At 46.4% G+C, this 20,438-nt stretch overlaps 1 protein-coding gene and 1 long non-coding RNA gene across 2 annotated transcripts in view; one reads left to right on the forward strand and one right to left on the reverse strand.

Annotated features, from left to right (window-relative positions):
* The window catches only part of LOC122463863, a 171,412-nt gene extending 156,000 nt beyond the window's left edge, over positions 1 to 15,412 (forward strand). Inside the window, exon 4 of the long non-coding RNA XR_006287524.1 lies at positions 12,141 to 15,412. This is a non-coding gene — a long non-coding RNA (uncharacterized LOC122463863). The remainder of the gene's footprint in view (positions 1 to 12,140) is intronic.
* Positions 1 to 20,438, reverse strand: part of LOC102929631 (substance-P receptor) — a 93,446-nt gene that overhangs the window by 61,896 nt on the left and 11,112 nt on the right.

Here is a 20,438-nt window from a genome sequence, read left to right on the forward strand (position 1 = left end):
AACAGCAATTCAACATAAACAGTTCCTGGGTATGTTCTGAGTGATGTTTTATTCTTATTATTATTTCTGATTTTCAGTGTTTACTTTTGGAACACGGTGGCTCATTTTTTGGGGGGGGGGAGTCAAAATTGGGTTTTATTGGTATTTTCAAAAATTAGTTTTTCTGGTTTTCTCTTAAATCTTGTATCAGAGGGGTAGCCGTGTTAGTCTGTATCCACAGAAACAATGAGGAGTATGGTGGCACCTTAAAAGACTAACAGATTTATTTGGGCATAAGCTTTCGTGGGGGGTAAACCACTTCTTCAGATGCATCAGTGTTTTCCCAGTCATAAGAAAGCTTATGCCCAAATAAATCTGTTAGTCTTTAAGGTGCCACTGGAGTCCTCGTTGTTTTTGTTAAATCTTGGTCTCTCTTGCACTGCTTTCTCCCAGGGCTGAGGTTGCAGAAAAGCCACCACCTATCTCAATAATTTTCAGCCCTGCACAAATGCTAAATTTGTTAATTCTTTTGTTTAAGTAAAAACTTCTTTCCCAACACTTTTCTGCTTTGAGGGTTCACTGAGCTTAACCTAAAACAAAAATATATTTCAGGGAGGAAAACGCAAACTGGAGGGGTCACGTAGGGCTCAGAATAGGGAATTCTGGAGCATTCTATCCCAGTTCTGCCATGGAGTGACTGACTTCATATGCAGTTTGGTTATAGCCATGGCGCTCCCAGGATATTAGAGAGAGAAGGTGGCTGTCTTTTATCGGACCAGCTTCTGTTGGAGCGAGAGAAAAGCTGTCGGGCTACGCAGAGCTCTTCCTCAGGTCTGGGAGAGGTACTCAGAGTGTCACAGCTAAATACAAGGTCGAACAGATAGTTTAGCATAAGTAATTAAGGCAGAGGTTTTCAAACGGTGGGGTGTGCCCTCCTATGGTGTTCCTTGACTTTAGCAAAGCTTTTGACATGATCTCCCACAGTATTCTTGCCAGCAAGTTAAAGAAGTATGGGCTGGATGAATGGACCATAAGGTGGATAGAAAGTTGGCTAGATTGTCAGGCTCAACGGGTAGTGATCAATGGCTCCATGTCTCATTGGCAGCCGGTATCAAGTGGAGTGCCCCAAGGGCCGGTCCTTGGGCCGGTTTTGTTCAATATCTTCATAAATGATCTGGAGGATGGTGTGGATTGCACCCTCAGCAAGTTTGCAGAGGACACTAAACTGGGAGGAGAGGTAGATACGCTGGAGGGTAGGGATAGGATACAGAGGGACCTTGACAAATTAGAGGATTGCGCCAAAAAGAAATCTGATGAGACTCAAGGACAAGTGCAGAGTCCTGCACTCAGGACGGAAGAATCCCATGCACCGCTACAGACTAGGGACCAAATGGCTAGGCAGCAGTTCTGCAGAAAAGGACCTAGAGGTTACAGTGGGCGAGAAGCTGGATATGCGTCAACAGTGTGCCCTTGTTACCAAGAAGGCCAATGGCATTTTGGGATGTATATGTAGGGGCATTGCCAGCAGATCGAGGGATGTGACCGTTCCCCTCTATTCGACATTGGTGAGGCCTCATCTGGAGTACTGTGTCCAGTTTTGGGCCCCACACTACAAGAAGGATGTGGAAAAATTGGAAAGAGTCCAGCGGAGGACAACAAAAATGATTAGGGGACTGGAACACATGACTTATGAGGAGAGGCTGAGGGAACTGGGATTGTTCAGTCTGCAGAAGAGAAGAATGAGGGGGGATTTGATAGCTGCTTTCAACTACCTGAAAGGGGGTTCCAAAGAGGATGGCTCTAGACTGTTCTCAGTGGTAGCTGATGACAGAACAAGGAGTAATAGTCTCAAGTTGCAGTGGGGGAGGTTTAGATTGGATATTAGGAAAAACTTTTTCACTAGGAGGGTAGTGAAACACTGGAATGGGTTACCTAGGGAGGTGGTGGAATCTCCTTCCTTAGGGGTTTTTAAGGTCAGGCTTGACAAAGCCCTGGCTGGGATGATTTAGTTGGGGATTGGTCCTGCTTTGAGCAGGGGTTGGACTAGATGACCTCCTGAGGTCCCTTCCAACCCTGATGTTCTATGATTCTATGGGGGCACGGAGGAATGTTTGTGGGGGAGGGGGTTTGAGATGCAACGCCAGGCGGCTCGGTCCCACCCCATGTGGCGAGGCTCAGAGAGGGAGTACCATCTCCAGCGCTGGGAGTCAGTGTCCACATCCACCACAGCCACACCGATTTCCGCTCCTGGCAGCCTCTACTCCCAGCGCTGCCTCCTCCCCCATAGGGTGTCACACGTGCCTTCCCCCACCCTGAAAGCCTGAGGGAGGAGGGGCAAGTATTGTGTCTATTTTTGTCTGCATGGGGTGGGGGGGCTCAACCAAAAATTGTAACTCAAAGTGGGGGCTTCAGCTCAAAATGTTTGAAAACTGCAGTTGTGGGGGACCTCGTGTAACTCACTTCCCTTATACGTGGTTCAGTTTCTCCTTTTTTTAAATGGGGATAAAACAGCATGGAAAGGGGGGCATCAGTCAGCACAGCTAGTTAGTTTCTGTAAAGCCTTCTCAGACCCTACAAAGCAAGATGCTAATTATTAATGTTAGTGTTCCGATCCTGTATCTTACAGTAGTGACATCACGGCTTCAGTCTGTGGCTGTGATCTCTTGGCTAGGAGAATCTTAAAGAATCGTACTGAGGGGCTTATTTATTAGAACTGGTAAAAAACCTGAAATTTCAATGAGAGCTGAAAAATACAAAGTTTTTCAAGAAAAAGACCAACACTCTTCTGCACTAACTGCTTTCCCTCTCCCTCTTCCCGTTTTGTTCTCATCTGTCATTTAACACATATACGGGAAGGGATTAAAGGGACTTGAACAAATCTTTTATTCCCTCCTTTTCCACAGCCTTGTCCAGATTTCGCTTCTCCTTAAGCCATTTACCTTCACGTTTACATCTGCCTGAGCTCGCTCTGGCTGTGGTGACTCAATAGCACCGTCTAATAATATTTAGCACTGTTATCGTGCATTTTGTTCAAGGGCCTCACCGAAAATATTAAGCCTCAGAACACCCTTGGAGGTAGGTGCTGCTATACCCATTTTACTGAATGGCTAACTGAGCACAGTGGACTTGGGTGACTTGCCCAGTGCCATACAGTGACTCAGGGGATTGAACTTCAGAACTCCAGACTCCCAGACAACCTGATTTAATCACTAAGACCACACTCCCTCCCAAAGCAGGGAATAGAACCCAAAACATTGTCTCCCTGTCCTTGGCTCTAAAACACCCAATGACTCTCTCCCTCTCTATGGCAGTGTTCACTCACACTTATTTATATCGCACCAGCCATCTGTTAAAGCATCTAACACGTGTAGGAAAACAAGGACGCTGCTCCAAAGAGGGATGAGTGGGGATCAGACTTGAGGACAGCTGTGCGGGAGTGAGGCTTGGCACCAAAACACGGGGTGGGACTCCCATCTTTTTGCTTTAACAAAACACTCTGAGCTGCAGGAGCATGCTTGGCATGCCATGGGCATGCTGAGAGGCTAAGGTAGAATTTCGGGGCTGCACGAGGCATGGAGGGCACACATTCTATTACACAAAGTCAGTTGTGTGGGCTACACCATAACTAGCAGCATCCCTGGTTTGGCCAGTACCAGCTGCTTTGAAGAAAGGTGCAAGATACTCTGGAATAGGCAGTTTTCTGCAACTTGGCCCCAAGGAAAGTTTCCTCCTGACCCCCATTAGTTAGAGGTTGACGTGTGCCCTGAAGCATGAGGGTTTGTATCCTTTCCACAACTTGTGTGTGTAATTTTTGTTAATGTTCACCCTTCGCAAATGAACAGAGGGTTGTTTGGGGGCAGGCTTCACCTGGAAAGCTCCTTCCTGCTCAGTTGGTTTACGTTTTTCCAGAGGTCCCTTTGGGAGGAAGGACATGAATTTTAAATTTATTTTCAAGCCCAGCTGACATGAAAACATCTGATTCAAAAGGAAAAGAGAGACTGACTCCCCCTACCATCTAAAGATTAGATGTAAGATAACTAACTGTGGCATGTACTGAAACCAAATCAATGTCAATAATTTATTACTGGGGAAAAATAACACGTCAATTTCAATTTTGCTTTAAAAAAAGTCTCTGCATTTTTTTTAAATGAGCAAGTTTCCATTAAAATGGAAATTAGATTTCACAGGCAGGGTACAGAACGTCTGTGGTGTGCAGGACTTGGGTGGATAGATGTGGCCTGATGGCAGGCGCAGGAAAGCGAAAAGGAGATTGAAGTAGTTAAGGCTGTCCTTCTGAAACTGCCCTGTGGGTAAGGCACTGGGTGAAATTCAGAGTGGGCATGTCTACACAGCATTTTGGAGCGAGCCTCTGAAGCCCACCCCCCTCCCTAGGCTTCAGAGCCCAAGCCCTGACTTCAAATCGCTGGCTACACCGCTTTTTATGGAGCACCGGCGTAAGCCCTGCTAGACTGTCTGTCTGTCCACCAGGCTGGAAGGCTCACTCCAAAATACCGTGTAGACATACCTTTATGGGTTCTGTGCCTCTGTCTCCCCATCTATAAAATGTGTTCCTAGCGCATAGGAGGGTGGTGAAGGTGAACTGCGTTAATGTTTGTAAGGGGCTCAGATACGGTGCTGGTGACGGCCATAACTATCTAGACAAACAGTAAAAGAAAGAATGAGTCACAGCCAGATCCTGCCTTTCACTTGTCCACGCAAAAGAGCAGGAGGAAGTCATGTGGAAGAGGCACAGGCCTGAGTGATCTGGGTGCTGGCTCTGCTACAGACTATCAGCATGTTACAGGGCTTGTTTGCCAACATGCTGAACATGCCCAGTGCTCACTGCATTCAACAGGAGTTCTGGGTGCTCGGCCCCTCTGGAAAACAGGCCGTTAATCCCCCTGCACTTCCATAGTTACTCCGCTGCAAAATGAGGCTAAGCACACCTCCTCGGGGCTGAACGTGCGCTTTTAATGCCCCAGTGCCCCAGCCCGCTATGGAAGTGAACAGGATCGCTTCCTTGCTGGTGTGTACGCAAGGGACCACAGAGGTGTTTGTGTGTGAAAAGCACAGCTTCCCTTCTTCACTAGCCCAGCAGACTTTGAGAAAGGACTCAAGGGGACTAATAAAAGGGTACGGAGCCTTTCACCTGTTGCTCCCCAGTCTGAATCCAGCCCAGGTTGGTAGCTGGAGGGTGCTTGGTATTCTGTGCGAAGATAGATTCGCAATGGGCGTGTAATGTTCAGCATTGTAATGCCTACCTCCTAGGTGCCCTGCTGGCCAGTGGAATTTATGACCCTGAGTTAGGAGCCCAGGCTCCTTCTCAATCTAGCCCTTAGTGCAGGGGTGGGCAAACTTTTTGGCCCCAGGGCCACATCGGGGTTCTGAAACTGTATGGCGGGCTGGTGTAGTGTAGTAAATTGCTCCCCATAGGAATGTACTACTTACAGTGTACTACTTACAGCTGCCAGCCCTGGTGCTCTGAGCAGCATGGTAAGGAGGCGGGAAGTGGGGGGGGGTTTGGATAAGGGGCAGGGAGTCCCAGGGAGCGGACAGGGAGCAGGGGGCAGTTGGATAGGCATGGGAGTCCCGGGGGGCCTGTCAGGAGGCGGGGGTGTGGATAGGGGTTGGGGCAGTCAGGGGACAGGGGAGCTGGGATAGAGGGTGGGGTCCTGGAGGTTAGGGGCAGGGGGTCCTGGGAGGGGGCAGTCAGAGGACAAGGAGCAGGGGGGGTTGGATGGGTCTGAGGGGGGCAGGAAGTGGGAGGGGGCGGAGGCCAGGCTGTTTGGGGGGCACAGCCTTCCCTACCCAGGTGTCTATTAAATTACTCCCTGTAGGAATGTCCTACTTACGGTGTACTAGTTATGGCTGCCAGTCCTGGTGCTCCTATGGGGAGCACATTCCTATGGGGAGCAATTTAATACACTAACCCTGGCGGCTCTCGCAGCCCTGCCGCCCGGCAGGAGCTCGCAGCCCTGCCGCCCAGAGCGCTGGCGGCGCGGTGAGCTGAGGCTGAGGGGAAGAGGGGACAGCCGGGGAGGGGCCGGGGGCTAGCCTCCCTGGCTGGGAGCTCAGGGGCCAGGCAGGATGGTCTCGCATGCCGGATGTGGCCCACGGGCCATAGTTTGCTCACCTCTGCCTTAGTGAGTTCCCTCCAGTTCTCAGCGAACAAGTGACCCCGGAGTTTGTCAGCCAACAGAGAGGGGGTGAGCAGGGAGGCTGAAATACCCTCACCCCAAGAGAGGGGAGTCACTCCAGGTCAGAGAAGAGGGATAAAGGGGGCATGAGGCTCCTCGGTTGACAAACTCCAGGGCGGAGCTTGTGGGAGCAGGGATATAGGCCTCTCCATGAATAGGTCGGCAGCCATCCAACTTGCTTCCAATGGAGATGGGTCTCAGCCTGAGCCTTCCTACATGGAGAGCACATGGCAAGAGGCAGCTTTGCTTTCGTGCACAAAACAGCATTCAAACATTATACACAAGGCTGGGTTTATGATGGGAGTCAAGCCATGATCAAAGACAGAAACCAGAATTTAAACTGAACCAGCCCTTTTATTGAGCTCAACAATACAAGTTCCAGTCTCTGGTCAGGAAGAATAGTATTTAAGAAGGAGGCGAATGATTCTACTACTAGTTCATATCCCAGCCCATTAATTTCTGTGTGCATAGCTCTGTTGGTTTCCCCTAAGAGACTGCCCTATTCAAGGGGTGACAGTTGAGACTCTTTGTTATGTTCTCCAATAGTTTCCTTAGTTTCACCTTAAGGGAAGAGAACCGGTCAGCGGGTAAAACACTATGTTCAATCAGGCTTGTTTAAAAACCAACATACACCTTTGTGCCGCACTGTTTGGTTTAGGTAAATCTGCAGAGTGCAGTACCAAGATACTGATCTCCCTGTGTGTCCTGAGGATGCTGGACTTTTTTAATAGCGAGGGTTTTGCTCTATTCTGCACGTTGCTCTAAAAGCAGCTTGGAAGGGAGAAAAGTCAGTGTAGCATGGTCCTCTCTCAGTATAGTTATGGGGAAGGCTCCTGTGTCTGTTGTATGAGCATGAATATGTCAACCCCACTCTGCAAACCACACCAGCACTTGGACTCTACATGACTTCCCAAAATCCCCTGTGAAACCTGCTACTAGTTATACTCTCTTCCTGTTGCATGAGAAGTAGGGTGACCAGACAGCAAGTGTGAAAAATCGGGACAGGGTGTAGGGGGTAAGAGGAGCCTATGTAAGAAAAAGACCCAAAAATCAGGACTGTCCCTATAAAATCGGGACATCTGGTCACCCTAATGAGACGTTACCTGCTTTGTGCAGGGCTGGTGTCTTCTCTCACTTACAGCAGTGTAAATCAATCCACCCCTGCCTTCTCCCTTGAGGAGCTGTTTCCACCTGTACAAAGTGAGGTGTAAAATGCTACCCTCCGTGTGAGGCAGTGGAGAATTCTGATTCAGAAGCATTTCACATCCATTTTGCTACACACTGGGCAAGACAGCTGTAAATCAGTCACACTAACTTCAGTGGCGTTATTGAATTTACAACCATTTCAGAGCAGAATCAGACCCCCAGGGCTTTTGGAGATTGTACAAGGTTGCTTGGGAACCCTCTTGATTGATGATTAGAGCTGGGCAAAAATTTTTGGACTAAACTTTTTTCTCCCACCCCACACACACACTGAATTGTTTTGGTCTGGAAACCCAGCTCCCTCTCCCTAAAAAAAAAAAAAAAAAATTTGGAAAAAATCTAAATATTTAATTGAGCTTTTTAAACAAAGCATTTAAATTTGTTGATACTTTTCATTTTGAAAGGTACTTCAATTTCGTTACATAAGTTTTAGAGTGTAAAAAAAAAAAGTGAGAACAAAATATTTTGTTCTACCTGAAGTTAAATTTTTTTCACCTTTTTTGGTTTTCTGAAAAATTCCAAAACTTTTCATTTCAGGTCGACCCTGAATTTTCTTTCCTGTTTTTTTTTTTTTTGTTTGGTTTGGCCGAAAAATCAGTTAGTTATTCGCACAGTTCTGCCAATAACATCTTGAACCCTGCTCACCTCAAAGACATTACAGGAGTAAGTTTCATAGCTGTGCTAATCTCTGCTCACTCCATCTCTTGACCGAACCATAAAAGGAACACGCAAGCAGCTCAAGACAAATTCTGTAGCACATCAGCTTCTTTGCTAACAGATTCCTCCTCTGCCAAACAACCCCTGTCTCCACGGGAAGTTCCCAGGTACTTGCTAGCATTTGGCTAAGGGTGAAATCTCAACCCAAAGGCTGCCAACAATGTATGGTGTGTAGTTGGAAATTCAGTTGTTTTCTCTGGGAATGTTACCAGCCACAGATGAGGGAAGAGAGACGCTATGAATCCAGAACCAAAACGGCATATTTGAAAACTGCTTATTATAGTCTGTCTTGGCTGTGTCTCCTTTGACTCTACTTAATCTTTGCTTTGGCAGCTAAACAGAGAGAAAGGGTGCGTGTCAGAGGTAGGGATTGTATGTTTTTCTTCAACCGCGTGTGGAAAATTACATCTAATCCTCTTTCAATACAAAAGGACAAAATCTCAGCTGTTTTAGTTCTAATTGCTATCAACTTGCGCTGTATTTATACAGGGCGTTGTTGAAACTCGTTCTATTCTAAATTCTATATTCACAAGCCCCAAAATCAGATGGTTTGAGCAATGATTATATCAAAGTAAAGGAGAGAGAGAATTTTTATTACGGTATAAAGTACATTTATCTCAATTATACCAGATGGGTCAAGAAAAATTCAAGACTTGCCCACAATTCTGATCAGCTGTTTACTAGGGTTGCCTGTTTTGATTGGCCATATTCCTGGAGGTTTCATCACATGACATCTTTAATGAAAGATTCATCTTTAATTCCTGGAGACTCCAGGACAATCCTGGAGGGGTGACAATCCTACTGTTTACCTAGGGTGAAATTCCTCCTGTGCAGAGACCCAGTGCACAGTCTATACACTACTGAAGCACGACTTCAAAAAGTTTAGCAAGAACCCTATACTCTGGTCCAGAGGAATGGCTACCTAGCAGCTCACAAGTTGATGTTACTGCTATCTGGCCATCAGCATCCTGGCTGGAGTCTGCTGCACAGAAATCCATCCTCACCTAGAGACATGCCTTGGAGCTAGCTGCAGCCAGAGTGGATTCACCTATGTCCAGGGTTGGCTGGCCTTTTAAGAGGGGAGCTAGGAATAGCCTCACCTGTGCCTTTTGTGATTTAAAGTAATGAACCACAGTGCAATAAGGTTAACAGGCAGTATACACCAGCTGCACAGAGACAAAACCTTGCTTTGACAGAGGCAGAGAAAGCCGCTCACACATCTGACCGTTGACACGCCTTAGAGATCTACAATGATTGAGCCATAGGTGAGTGGCAGAAGTCATTCTAAAACCCATTTGGGCATTCTGCCATATTCAATGGACTGGACTGGACTGCTACGGGGTGCACAACCTAGCCAGCCAGATATTTTCCTCCCTTAAAAAAAATTGTCTGTCTATTGTTTTTTTCAGTTGTTACCATGACGATAAAATATCCCTGGAGTGTAGGGTTACGTCTGGACAGCTAAGAGTACATTTGGTTATTAAATAAAAATAAAATTCATACTTTATGTATTCCTTGCGTCTAGAAATCTAGAGCATGCCTGGATAACTAACAGAAGGCGGTTATCTTCACCCCTACGGAGGCAAGATTAATCTAATAATAAAATCTTCGTTTATGAAGCATCTTTCATCCCAAAGGCTCCTGAATTGCTTCACACACTAATACACACGCTATATATAAAGGATGATTGCACCAGCCATTGAAATACGGCAGCTGTTTAGCAGCATATGGTGATAATGCACAACAGTTTAGGACAGGACACAAAGAAGAACGTTGTACCCAAATAAAACTCAAGGGGGAATTTCAGTTCAGTGGGATGCCATTGCCCCAAAATGGAATTTGGACTGAAACAGGGCGATGAACACCAAGACTCTTGCATGCGCGCACACAGGAAAAGAGATGCTATGAATCAGACTAGATATTGTTATTGTTATGGGATTAGACTGCAAGCCGTTGCAGGTTTCATCTGAGAGACCGCCAGCAGCACAGAGCCCCCTTAACCCCATGCTAGGGGCATGGTTCACTTCTGTCATAGAAACAAGAGAGCTGCCAACTGAAGTAAATGAAAGGTTCACGAGTCAAGTCCTGCGAAAGAGCAGCCCATCAAGGACCCAGAGAAATCAAGACAGAAGACTAAGGGCTGGTTTCTTATCTCAGTTATGTAGGTGCAAACCGGGTACGTCAACACTGCATGCTCCTCATGGCAGTGCGTCGAGTACGTACGCTGCAGGTATTTATACCTAGCCCAGGTATAAATAGTACTGTAGACGGCACGACACTGCTTAGGTGAGTAAAGACGTGAACCTATGGGTATGTATCCTGCACTATGCACCCAAGCAGTGCCTCCCCGGTCTGCCCTCCTATTTTTAGCAGGGTCTCCCTGCTGCCAGAGCCTTTCCCCACTGCCTCCCTCCTGCCAGAGCCTTTCACTGCCATGCCTCAGTTTCCCCTATATGTAAAATGATACTTATTCCCTTCTTTGCAAAATTCTTTGACATTAACGGGTGATAAGTGCTACATGTTATTTATTCAGCAAATATTTGTGATACCCATCAGAACAGTGCACTATAAGGGAATTTTTCTTTTGATGCTGAATAAGGACATGAATAGTATATCTGAAGCTGTGTGAGCCATCTGCTGCACGGATGTACATCTGGGGGACCACAGAGTCTCCAGTGGAGATGAGAGTTTCAACGGAAGGCAAAGGGAAGCCCTAGTGGCAAGGGGACCAGGACACAGACAACCTGGCTGACTTGCAACGGAAAGAAGCTTGAAGAGAAAAGAAAAAGAGCAAACCTAGTAGAACTTCAGTGTCCTGTCATGCACAGAGGAGTCTTTACTGACCAGCTCTGGGGGAAGCGAGCAAGGAAAGGCTTGAAATTTGGCAAAGCAAAAGTAGGGCCTTCAGAGAAAAGCACAAATGAAAGTGGATTGTCAAAGCCAAGTGACGCTATGGCACATGGGGAAGGGATCAGACAACAAATACTCAGCTGCTACAGCTAGCAACTCCAGTGACAGACAGGAGACAACTGCTAGGTGTAATACATCTTCACCGAAACAGATGTTTAATAGCAAAGCTGACCCCTCTCTAGCCCCTTAATATCCGCTCACCCTCAAATGTCTGGCTTACAGCCTAGAAGGATTGCTGACCTCCGTATCCTCTGACCATAACAGTGACAATGAGGCAAAACAAGCCGCTGGTTGTTTGTGCATATTGCTTTGACACCAGACAACCCTGCCCCGAGAGAGAGAGAGGACCAGATCTCCAGCTATTGTAAAAAAGCATAGCTTCCATTGCGATGGGTGCTCTACAGACATAGAAAGTGACAGCCTCTGACCCAAAGAGCTTACAATCTAAAAATACATGGGCCAGTGTCCAAGCCATAAATTAATAAGGAGCACTGACACTATTATTGCCCTATATTCCAATGAGGGGAAAAAACCAAGATACCTCTACCATCCTCTTCCTCTCCCCCCACAAAAAAACCACCTCCCAAAACCAACAATTGTTAAAACATAGGCTAAAATCTCAAACATTTGCTGGAGAGTGAATATAGCCAGTATGGCAATTGAGACTAAAGCCAAGAATCAGGATTCCCAGGTTCTATCCCCACTCTCCCATTGACGTGCTTTGCAACCGTGGGCAAGTCCCAGTCACCTTAACTCCCTTCACAAATAGTCATATCCCCCCCTTATAAAGCCCGTTAAGATCTGGGTGTGAAAAAGCACTGTATGAATGCTATGCAGTATTGTTTGTTATGAATGCACATAATTCAGATGAGAAACAGGGGCTTTCTTTTCTACATGTGTGATTACACAACGGGCTTTTTGGTGCCAAGCACTCCAGAGGACACATGATCATGGAGGTCTGTACATGCAGGTTAGTTTCTGCCTGCCGGCATGCAGCTCATCTGTTGCACACTGATTTTTATAGTATCATTTTCAAAGGTCAGAGGCCAATGTTTCCGAGAGTGGCCAGAGATTTTAGGTGCTACGGCTTTTTAGGTGCCTAGCTTGAGACACCATAGGCCTGGTTTTTTTCAGAAGTACTGAGCAGCCACCGCTCTAACCAAAGTCATTGGCAGCTGTGGCTAATCAACACTTCTGCAGATGAGCCCCAGGGCTCTTAAAAGTTGAGGCATTGAAAATCAGTGGCCATTCTTTGGAAGGTTTTGGCCATAACAAGGGATAGGTCTGAGCCATCAGCTCAGTTGTTCATAACTGGCTGCTGCTACATCATGGGACAAACTTGAAGACTGGACCTAGTAAGTCAGCAGGAGTCAGTCAAGAGGGCATTGACCTGGGTTCAATGGCTAGTTTGGCCAGTGACCTGCTGCGTGACCTTGAGCAACACACTTTCTCTTGGTGGCTCAGTTTCCTGATCAGTATCGCACTCCTCGTTTTACAGACCTTCTTTTTCAACAATAGATCTCCAAGGGCTACATAAGAGCCAAACATTAGATCCAAAGTTTGAAGGAATCCTGCTCAGTGGGTCTGATTTGGGCCCGTCTAACTCTGGAAAGCTTATTTTACTTTCCCCTGTCCATGAGACCCTATACAAATTTTTACAGTGGAAATGAAAGATTTGGAATGCCTTTGAAAGAAAGCATGTAAGGAGCCAGTTTCATCCTTGCTGGCAACTGAGCTACTTATTCTGCGTGAACCGAGTGTTTACAAATGGATGTAACAGACCCAGTGTCCTATCTTTCCTATCCTATCCTATCCTAGCTAGAGAGCAGAACTTGGAGCTAATTTCCAGCCTGGAGCAACTATCTGACAGAAAGGGAAGTGTCTACAAGCCTGGTCCCTCTTCTCTGCTGTGATTTAGTTTCCAGACTTTTGTGCCACAATAAAGAATTATACAACCGTAAAGGGTAGAAAGGATTAAAATGAGGATTTTCATTACTTTTGACAAGGTACCTTCATATCCTCATCTGGATTCACAAAAGAACTTTTGGATTATCAGCCTACAGTGCATTCTGAACCGCAGGCAAATATGAAAAAGATGTCACACTTACTAACATGGATCTTTATAAATATGCATGTAAAGGAAAAGAGAAAACATTTAACCAGAGAGTGACTGTGGACATGTTCCCACCAAGATTGTGAATGAATTTTTCTATGAATTCTTTGTATGGTATTTACACTACTGGAGATAGGCTACAATCTATCCCCTACAAATTTCATATTCTCCCTGCCACATTTCTTTATTGAGAAATTAGGTCTTCTCATTAGATTCAATTAGTAACCTAGGTCTTATGCAGCTCACACATTCCAGTTGTGTCCATTGGAGTTTGTTCCATCTGCTGAGTTTATTCCCTTGCCAAAAGTCAATGGCTTTATCCTTCTAATCTCTTTATTTTCAGCTGGAGTTCTTACCCTGTGCTCCTTGAATGGGTTTGTAATTCTAGAACGAGGCAGGGGAAGAGTATGTGCACGCAGTAGAGGTGATAGCTCTGCATTGTTGGCATCCAATCAGAAAGCGGATGTGATTTAGTTTTTGAGGTTGTTTGCACCATTGCACGTACTTTGTCAAAGTAATGAAAATTCACATTTTTCTCCTTTCTACTCGTTACTGGTACATAATGCTCCTACCCCAGAAGTGGAATGGAATCCATTGCATTTGTCTCATCTGAACGTCTCAGAACGGGGCTAGGTTGTGATATCTGGTTCTGATGTACTCGATGACCCACGTAAATGGACCGTGGTGGCATTAGAGACTCCAAAGCTGATAGTGCCTGATGACTTTAACATCCACGTGGATGCTGAATACTTACAATCAGCTGGTACCAACTGTGCCAAAGTCAACCGAGGAATGTCATCTAGCCAGAGTTCAGAAACATGTGAGGGCCTCTCTAGAAGCCTGCAAGTGCCATCTGTACAGATCTCCCCACCATACGTAATCCCAGGGACAAGATCACAGGCCTCATCCCTGATTACAGCATGGCCTGTTGACACTTTACAACTTCCAAAGTGTTTAACAGAATAAGCTTAAGACTGGGGTTGCCCCAAAATTCTTGCATACTGGTGGCCTCCCTGCCCCCCATTATCTTCAGGTTCAAGGAACTCAAGAGCTCACAACAGATTGCCCCTGTTTGATTTCCATATCCCCAAGGTATGGCCCTATTGTTCCATCTCTCAGCCGTCTTAAGGTGGTTATCAAAGTGATATAGCTGCTGAAGCTCCAGGCAAGAGTAACGGTCTTCACAGAAGCCCATCAAAGTCATCTGTACAAATCCCCACTCCATACTTAATCTAGTGCCTTGTTTGCTTTTTAACTAAGGATGGCCTTCCTGTTCTTGGTGTAATTCCATTCTTCTTCTCTGTGTGCCTTGCAGAGATACACAATCTGAAATACGTGAACCAGCATTTTCAAAGCCAGCGCTCATGACAGGACAGCTGCTCTCTGAAGTAACATCAATGCTGTCTGCTTTCATTTCTATTTTCTTCCTCAGGCAATGAGATCTGACTGATACTGAGCTTTCATTGAAGCTGATTCATAGAGCAGAAGGCTGTAGGGGATATTTGTGCCGTTTCCCCGAACCTCTTCCCTAGCCAATATGTTGCCGCATTTTCCATTCAACTGCAACTTGCCATTGTGCTCAGGGATGTTCTCCTGACCCTCCTACAGAAATGAATATGTCATATACCAGCAAAAGTAACCTGAGATTTTTCTGAAAAGTTTGCAAACATCTCTGGTTTTTTGCACTCAGAATATTATCTGTACTGAATGCCCCTGCAGGCATTTTCGTCTTTAAAAGATTCCGACTGTTAAAATAAATCCCAACTGAGTAGATGCAAGGCATATCAGTAGAGGTTATTGGGGGGGGGGGAAGAGAAGAAAAGAAAATGAAGTGTTTTGCTTTCAATTTTACACATCACTTTCTGTCACAGCACTTACATGCTGTAGTGCAATGTATTACACAGGTGTACAGAAGCCACCGACAATTTTAAAGTGATATGTGACAGATACAGCTTAAACCAGATTTAAAAAGGTTATTTTCAGCAGCAGCACGCTGTATTGTACTAATGATAACAGACTTTTACTGCCAAAATTTCGTGCCTATTCAGTGGATCAGATTTGCGGGTAGGAGCAAAGTAAAGCAGTTAGTATAAGAGGATTCAGTTTAGCTCCCAATCATGTATGTGATAATACAGTCTGATTGTGTACCCATTTAATTATGGATTTTTATTTGTCTTGCTTCATGGTTCCTATATCATCGACAACTCGATCTTCTGTGCAAATACTATTCTCTAACTCATTTATATAAAGAAGCTGCAGCCCATAGCTGATCCCTAACGAGTTTGTGCTCATCTGCTGATCATGCTGTTCAATTATTGCAGTCAGACACTTGGTTGGTTTGGAAATATTCTGTCCAGAGCTTTGGATTTCCCGCCCTTGCCCTGCTTTGGTTCTTGAGCCAAGGTTTTTAAACTGAGCCTGTTAATTTTCCCATCATAGTTAATTATGCTGGTAGAAAGAGTGAGGATTAGCTTCTCTTATTTGAGGTAGGCAATTAGTAACAGCCCCATTTTATAGATAGGAAAATGGAGGTAGAGTTTTAGGCCAAGTTTTTCCAAGTGGCCTTATACTTTTGGGTATTTAAACCCAGATACTTGGGGCCTGAATCTCAGAAGTGCTAAATGCATCTGGCTTCAGCTGAAGTCAATGGTACCGACCGGTGCTGAGTGAACACCTCTGAAAATCAGCCCCTAGATGTCCCAAGCTGGGCACCCAACAGTTGGCAGAACTCAAAATTTAGTGGCCACTCATGGCCTTTGGCAAGTCACTTAAGCCAGCGTTCTATCAGGCCCTATGAGGGGTCGGTGTCACAACCAGAATTGGAATTCAGCTTCCTGGCTCCCTGGGCTCTAGAGAACCCTCTGCCTCTACTCATTACTCTGTGAAATGTTCCACTGTTTACGTGCTGCATGCTGGCTCGTAGCTACATCAGGGAGTCCAAGGAGAAGGAGATCATCACTGGCAGACCGCCTGGAAGCCCGATAGATTCACTCCATGTTCCTCCATTCCACCTTTGAAAATAACATTCAGTCCCATCCTCACAGCTGCTATCAGACAAAACAGACCTCACGCTTTCCCAGGTCATCCATCAATTCCTTTACAAGGGGTAATGTTTGCCCAGGGAACTTCCCCATCCGCAGGGATCTCTCTGAATTGACAGCTCCGCAGAAAGGCTTTAATTCTCTCCGTCCTGCTTTCAGAGAGTTTGTTGATGCATTTCCACATCTTGCTGTAATGCCAGCGCAGTCCTCTAATTCTCCGCCCCCTCTAATGATGATCTCTTCCCTTTGATGTGATACTTTAAAATCCCTAGGAATCTGACCCTCTCTGATCCATATTCGTGTGGTTTCTAAGTTGCAAATGCACTAACTGAAACTGCTTTGGCTCCCAGGCTTTATGCTGACGCCCATCACTGTGGTAACAGCACCTTCCATGTTAGTTTGACGGCCAAAATGAAGTCCTTGGTGGTCTCCATAGAAGCGTCATCTCATCTCTGTTTATAGGCTTTTCTGCTTGGGGTTTAGTGATTTGCCCATTGCAACATGGGCAGTGGCTCAGGCTAGCCACGCAAGCTCAGACCCAGGGGGTCAGGGGGCTAGCCCGAGCCGCCACCCATGTTGCAGTGTCCCTGCTGCTATTTTTAGCACACTAGCTCAGGCCAAGCTATTGCCAGTCTCCAGCCGCCAAGGGGAGAAGATGCAGCCTCGGATCGGTGTGAAGTAGGGACACACCCAGACCTTGCCTGTCTTTTTTTTTTCTTTTTCTTGCAACACTGGCAACAGGGGAGGGTAGGACGCATTTGAACCTGTATAGCAGCTCTACCGGAGTACAGAAATACTCTGGGATTGGGATGACCCTCCCTGGGCCAGCTAGGCTGGCTTCACGGCCAAATTATGCCAGTAGGCTGGTGCGACATGGTGCACCGCAGGTGCACCATTTCGGCTGATCTGGCTTCAGACACAAAGTCCTCCGGCAGTGCCCAGCAAGGCCAGGATCTAGGGATTCCTTCTTCCCAGTGCTGACCCCCTGCCCCCAAAAGAGGAGGGGTGACTGCTCAGAAAGCAGAAGGGGAGCTGCATGAGGAATCAGCATAGCAGAACCTTGAGTAGAGCAGAGAGAAGCTTGGCTTAGCAGAGTGAGCTGGCCCTATCCCCCCACCTTTCTAGTGTGTATCCTGCGGCCCTGTAGACTGAATGACTGGCTGCTGTAATCCTGCTGGGCCCTTTTCGGCCCCCAGCTAGTTCTGTGGTGTGTGGATGTTCTGGTCGGTGGGCTGCTGTCGGTGCTGCTTAGAAGAAAGCCTGGTTAAGTGATCTTCTCCAGCCAGCACAGCTTTGTTTCTCACACAAGTCTCAACTCCGTTGTTCTGAGTGTAAGGCTTCACTGCAGCGTAAGCCCATGCTTGAGCCTGGGCTCAAGGTTACATCCTCCCCCCAACACCCGTTGCGTCTACATTACAGTTGCGCTAACCCGGGGCTTGGACTCAGGGTTCCAGGACCTTGCAGGGCTGGGGGATCCATGCTCGAGTCAAGCCAGGACCCAGGGTCCAAGCCCTATTGCTTTGCAGTGTAGCCGTAGCCCTGCTTGACTCAAGTCCCTGAAGCCATCCAGAAGTACCCCACGATTCCATGGGACAAATTCCGTCGTCCTCTCTAGCCCAACAATCTGCAATCCACTCTGTTGAAAATGGAAGCCTCCCCTCCCTCCCCCTGCTACTTGGCAAACGGCAGGAGCTCAGGTCAGCATAAAACCCATTCTCTCCTGGTCACCGATCTACCAGCACACTGTCAGAGAACCGCCTGGGTCTGCAATGGAGAGCAAACCCATCAAGCCTTTGGCAAAGCGAGGTGCTTCCTGGTAACGTGCAGGGCGGGCAGTAACGTTTTCCCACAGTGCACCATGATCCTACGGCTAGAGTGGCCACATGTCGGAGGGGTGGGGCCCTTGGGTCTCTGGGATATGGTTACTTTGACTCGAGTCTGTACACTGAAAGTGTGGATGCCAGAGCCTTAGGTTTGAGCACAGGTCCGAAACTTTTTAACCTTGGATTAAAATACGATGTAGACGCTCAAGTCCAGGGTTCCCTAACACGGATTGGCTGACTCGAGTCCCACTAATCCTGGGTTTACGTTGCAGTGTAGACATACTATAATAGTTAGGAATTCTCTTATGGCCCTTAGTCCAGATTTACCAGTAGCCTCTGGCTGCTTTGCAATGCTCCAGCAGGTTAAACAGTGTTTACAGCTGCTCCATACGGCAAGTGGCACAGAGCAGCTAGAACATATGGCCCGTTCTGGCCTATGATCAGTTTAATTTTGTTATCCCTACTAATACCTCTTTGGATTCCTTTAACTCCATCCTCTCCATCCATGGCCTTTACACACTATGTGTTACATGCTTGTAGAGCAAGTGCTCAGTGGTGCTGGTACAATTTGTATAGTGGGTGTGCTGAGAGCCATTGAACCAAACTATAAAGCCTAGATATGATGGAAATAACTTCAAGCCAGAGGGTACAGAAGCATCTCCAGCACTCCTAGTTCCAGCACCTATGCAAGTGCTATCTTTTGCCCGATGGGGTGTTAAGATTGACAATATAAACTGATTTAGACATGACGATAAAGGAGCTACACAGAGGCTTACAATGACTAATTAAAAATGTCAAGGGTGACAAATTACGTCAAATTACAGCCAGCTGAATCTGTCACCTTTCAAAGAATCTGCAAGATCATCTATGAATTCATTATTACACATTTGACATTCAGATGATTCACAAGATTATGCCAGCTACTTGTGTGCAGACGGTGTGTGCTGCATTTTAGAGAGAGGCCTAATAAAGCCCATGTTGCTACATGATTCAGACGTATCTCATTAAAGTGCTTTTAAAAAGCCAAACAGTCAAAAGAGTGGGCTTTATGGCTAAGAAAAAGCAATGTGTCACACGCTGATTTAAAAGTGTATAGGGACCGAGAAGAGGGATTTCAAAGGACCAATCAGTTGCGGACTTAATTGCATAGTCAGTCATAGAATAATAGAACCATAGAGTTAGAAGGGACCGCAAGGGTCATCTAGTCTAACCCCCCACCAAGATGCAGGATTTGTTGTGTCTAAACCATCCAAGACAGATGGCCGTCCAGCCTCCTTTTGGAAACCTCCAGTGAAAGAGCTTCCATGACTTCCCCAGGCACTTTATTCCCTTGTCCTACTGTTCTTACAGTTAGAAAGATTTTCCTAGATTTAATCTAAATCTGCTCTGCTGTAGTTTGAACCCACTGCCTCTTGTTTTGCCCTCTGTGGCAAGAGAGAACAACTTTTTTCCATCTTTTTTTATGGCAGCCTTTCAAGTATTTGAAGATCACTATCATGTCCACCCATAATCTCCTCTTTTCCAAACTAAACATGCCCAGTTCCTTCAGCCTTTGCTCATATGGCTTGCATTCCATCCCTTTGATCATCTTCGTTGCTCGCCTCTGGATCCTTTCCAGTTTCTCTACATCCTTGTCCAGTTTTGGGCCCCACACTACAAGAAGGATGTGGAAAAATTGGAGAGAGTCCAGCAGAGGGCAACAAAAATGATCAGGGGGCTGGAACACATGATTTATGAAGAGAGGCTGAAGGACCTGGGATTATTTAGTCTGCAGAAGAGAAGAATGAGGGGGGATTTGATAGCTGCTTTCAACTCCCTGAAACAGGGTTTCAAAGAGGATGGATCTAGACTGTTCTCAGTGGTAGCAGGTGACAGAACAAGGAGCAATAGTCTCAAGTTGCAGTCGGGGGAGGTTTCGGTTGGATATTAGGAAAAACTTTTTCACTAGGAGGGTGAAGCACTGGAATGGGTTACCTAGGGAGGTGGTGGAATCTCCTTCCTTGGAGGTTTTTAAGGTCAGGCTTGACAAAGCCCTGGCTGGGATGATTTAGTTGGGGATTGGTCCTGCTTTGAGCAGGGGGTTGGACTAGATGACCTCCTGAGGTCCCTTCCAGCCCTGATATTCTATGATCCTTTCTATACATTGGTGACTAAAATTGGACACCGTACTCCAGCTGAGGCCTAACGAAGCACCGAGTAGAGCAGAACTATCATTTCCCGTGATTTGCATGCTCTACCTCTGTGAATGCAACCCCAAATTTCATTTGCCCCCCCCCCTTTTTTTTTTTTTTTGCAATAGCACCTCCTTGCTGACTCACGGAGAGGTGGTGATCCACCACGATTCCCAGATCCTTCTCAGCAGTGCTGCTGCGGAGCCCGTTATCCCCCAGTCTGTACCTCTGCATTTTGGTTCAAACAATGCAAACAAAAGAAATGTAGGCTAAGTTCCTGATGG

The sequence above is a fragment of the Chelonia mydas genome, chromosome 26, assembly GCF_015237465.2.
Source record: "Chelonia mydas isolate rCheMyd1 chromosome 26, rCheMyd1.pri.v2, whole genome shotgun sequence".
NCBI lineage: Eukaryota > Metazoa > Chordata > Testudines > Cheloniidae > Chelonia > Chelonia mydas.